The sequence below is a fragment of the Hipposideros armiger genome, unplaced genomic scaffold, assembly GCF_001890085.2.
Source record: "Hipposideros armiger isolate ML-2016 unplaced genomic scaffold, ASM189008v1 scaffold_229, whole genome shotgun sequence".
In the NCBI taxonomy this organism is placed as follows: Eukaryota; Metazoa; Chordata; class Mammalia; order Chiroptera; family Hipposideridae; genus Hipposideros; species Hipposideros armiger.
Genome location: NW_017731579.1, coordinates 853,346 through 857,919, shown reverse-complemented (window position 1 = coordinate 857,919; position 4,574 = coordinate 853,346).

Here is a 4,574-nt window from a genome sequence, read left to right as displayed (position 1 = left end):
TTAAAAAAAAATCTTTAAAAAAAAAAAAAAAGAAAAAGAAAACACGGAGTTGTTCCTTCCACCACACACATGAGAATCTAGAGAGAGGTGATATTGTAGACATCAAGGAAATGGGAACCGTTCAACAGGAAAGCCCCACAAATGTTCCCATGGCAAAACCGGAAGCGTCTACACTTTACCCAGCATGCGGCTAGGTAACAAACAAGTTAAGGCCAAGATTCTTGCCAAGAGAATTTGTATGCATTCAATGTATTAAATACTCTAAGAGCCATGATAGCTTCCTGAAATGGGTGAAGGAAAAATGATCACAAAAAGAAGGAAGCCAAAGAGAAAGGCACCTGGGTTCAACTGAAACACCAGCCTGACCCACCAGAGAAGCACACTTTGTGAGAACCAATAGAAAGAAGCCTGAGCTGCTGGAACCCATTCCCTATGAATTCATGGCATGCTAGGTGTAAAAAAATAAAAGACCTCTGTACTGTTTAAAAAAAAAAGAAAGAAAATAACATAATTAAAAAATATTTATATATGTATATACTAACAGAGAATGAGGAGAGTGTTTTTGCTGGATCTTAGCTTTTACATAAACACAGAATGAGTATTATCAGTCACCATATTCTTTTTTTTTTAAAAGATTTTATTGGGGAATTGGGGGAGGGGAACAGACAAGTTGCTGTCCTTTTGTTCTTCAGTGTAGTTGTGAAGGACATCGCTTCACTGGCCCATGTTGGTATTATCATTGTGCTCTTCCTGAATGAGTCAGATCAGTTGCTGGCCTCTGGACGGCTGCTCACAGTGGCTCTTGGCAGCTCATACCAGCAGCCGGCCATTCACGGTAGCTTATGGCAACCCACTGCAGCAGGGGCTGCAGCCTACGCTGTCGCCAGTGACTCATGGCAGCCCAGCTCCAGGTTGAGCTGTTGTTCACCATCTTAGCTGTAGAGGGCAGTGTCACTGGCCCTCATGTGACATCCAAACCAGGGCCCTGCTGCTCAGAGCTGGCATCCCAAGCCGGCTCTTAACCAATGTGCCCCTCGGTTGGCCCACCATATTCTTATGTATACACTAAAAAAAGACTGTTGAATGAAATAAGGCAAACCTGATGCATAAAGACATTTAATCTTCACAATCTATTTGCCACCTATCAAGATATACTCACATAAATGCACTAAACTAAGTAAATTTGGTTTTTACAGCTTACATTTTAAACGAGTGCTAAAAGTCAGGATTTCTCAACCCTGGCACTATTGCTATTTGGGGCCAGATAATTCTTTGTTGAGATGTGGGTGGGGGGCACTGTCCTTTGCATGTTTAGCAGCCTAAACCAACTGGCCTCAGGCTGCTGGTGGCTAGTAGCAATCTGCATCCCCCCAGCACCAGAATAATCAATAAAGTCCTAGACATTGCCAACTGTATCCTGAGGTGGGGAGGAAGGACAGGGAGAGAGATACTGCCGCCAGTTGAGAAACACTGCCATGAGTTATGAAATATTACCTATGTACTATTACTATGCAATATTATACCTTATATTTGGTATGTTTAGATTCGATTTTTAAATTATTATCTGAGGTCATATTAGTTTCTTATATACTTCTAGATCATTCAGATATGTAAATTATTAAAACACTATACCTCATATTAACTGCCAGAGTTAGGGAAAAATATATCTGTAATAGATACCATAAATTGTGTAGTACTTTAATAATCCTGTCAAGAACACCAAACAAGCATTATTTCACTCATATGCTTCCATGTAGCATAGCTTGCCTCTTATTTAAATATGAATAACATCAAAGTAATAGGTTACTTGTACAATCACTGATCACTCATTATTGCTGTAAATACTTAATGAGTCCAGAACATGTGTTATATATGTTTCATGATTTGTCACATGGTTAAATGAGGTTGCCACTCTCTAATAGTATTTCATTATTACACAACTGCAAATTTATTAAACAGGTAAAGAGTATTTTCACTGCTCTGCTCATTTTAAATTTTGGTATTTATATCTTCATCAGAGTTCTATTTTAATACCTTGACTATTAATAAATTAAGTATTGCTGCTTCTGGGTACACTGAAATAGATTACAAAGCAAGTCCAAAATAATATGTAAGAAGTTATTGTAGCTAATTTGATTCAGAATAAGTGAACAATTCATAATGGAATTAAATTGCAATTTAATATTGATTTCATGTTCTTATGTTTTTTCTATGCCAAGTTCTTTCTCCTCAAATTGAACATCACTGCTATTTCATTACTTTGCCTTTAAGACCTACTGTTTCACCCACTTCCCTTCTCTCTATTCCAATCCATTTTGTTGTGACCACAGTGGTTACCCTGCTTGATTATATCACCCTCTTTAGTAGAAATGCTTCAGTGGATCTCAGGTATTGACTACACTGATATTCAAACGTGATCAGTGAGAACTCCCAGTGTTCTTAGCAGAATGCTAGGTCATACTGAGAAATTATATTTAAAAAAGTTTTAAACACAGGCCATCGTGTATGAGATTCTTTGTATGGCTACGGAAAGCAAACATCAAAAACACAGGATATAAAACTGAAAAACAACTGAGAATACTCTCGGTCATTTGTACTTTGTAGAGAATTGATAAAATATCTATATTGTTCTCTCTAAGGGGTGAGACACATTAGTCTAGTTCTCTGCAGAAGTACAGAAGCACTAAACCTTTAAGATGAAGTAAAAACTACTCTAATCTCAGCTTTTCATACGCAATTCATCTTAGACTTCCTTGTAAATGTATAATGTCCACAAGTTAAATTAACTGAAATTCCTAGGAATTTCCTTTTGGTTTGCCATGTTTTACTCTTGATCTCCTTGAAATGCTATCTTTACCAGCTGTTTCATCTCAACCGTTTGAATCTCACTTCTCATTCTTGACCTAAGCTGGACCTGCTCCCACTAGTTATTAGAGACTTCCCCCTTGTGTGTTCCGGTATGGGCATTTTTACTAGCTTCCCTAGATCACACTCATAGTCTTTAATATATCATAACTAAGTATTTTCATGAATGATCTAGATCATAAGAGTCTTAGTATGAAAAGCATGCTTGTTTGTATTTCTTTCTCTTACTACCCTGCACATGGTAAATATTCAAGAAATATTTGACTGAAGAAGCAACCTTACTTAACAATTGGATAATCTTATTTTCTAAACAAATTATGAGAACATACTTTATAAAGTATACTTGTTTAATATGTGAATTTCTTTATTTAAAAGTGCCTGACAAAGGTTTTAAATGTCTATAATAAAAAGAAACCCTAAATAGACACTTTCCTGCTAATTGTGGGAAGCTGATATCCTTTTCATATTGTCAATTCTCATTTGTTAAAAAATTACAGTTCATTTTATCTGGAACTTTTACTTTTCTTCATTTCAGATGAAGACAAAATATATATTTNGTTTTAGCAGGGAACAAGCTAGGAATTACGTTTTTCAGACTCTCTTGCCAATATGTAATGTCTGAAATAATTAGGTCACTTTCTTTTTTTTTTTTTGTTTTTTTTTTTTTTGTTTTTTTTTTTTTGTTTTTGTGGAGGGCAGTGTCACCGGCCCTCATATGTGGGATCCGAACCGGGGCCCTCTGGCGTCCCAAGCCAGTTCTTAACCATCGCGCCACTCGGCCAGCCCTAAATTTTGGATGTTTAACTCATACATCTTCAGTACCAGTCTTTCATTCTTATTCTTTGATTCTTGTCCCCAAGAGATTGTTCCAGACTACACTGAGTAAAGTGTTTCTTTGCTTTCTACTTCATTCTAGAGAATACTATCAAAACCAATATTACTTTTTATTGTGTCTCATCCTGCAAAGATCTGCCCCTTGTTATCTGTTGCTATCATCTTATATTTATCACCATCATTAAAAGATTTTTGAACACATATTTTAAAACATTTCTGGAAAACCCTAACAATCAAACTATAATATTTTGCATGATCAACAATAAACCAAAAGTAATGTAACAAACTTCCATCAATTATAAACCTATCCAGTTGCACTCATTTTATTGTCTATTATTGCTTATCATTGTTTAGGTGACAGTAACTAAATTTCTTCTATACTTTCCTGTAACTCTCTCCTAAGAGATAGGAAAGGTGTGGGTAGAAAGTCTGAAATATAAGTGATGACAGATGAAACTGAATACCAAAGCTGAAATTTCATTTAAGGAGAGAAAATTAGGAATGGATCTAGAGCAATAAGGAAATTTTCACCTAAAAGTTCCAAAATTTTATGTTCAGCATTTTTAGTTTTAAAGCCTCTTGCATTATTCTACACTGATGCAAAATGGAGCCATGTCATCTTAAAAGCAGAACCCTTCTTATTCTAAATGTATGCTCCCTTTGTTTTTTGGTACTGCTTTCATGTTTGAACTAAGAACTGGTTAATAAAATGTGTTGGCAAATATAGAGAAATTCTCATTTGAAAATAATAACCTTCCTTTTTCAGCCGGGATTGCCATCTTCCAGGAATTCGTCAAATGACCAACATGAAGGGAAAGAAGAGAAGAATCCACTGTGAATTCTCCAGGCCTTTTAGAAAACACGGAGTTGTGGGC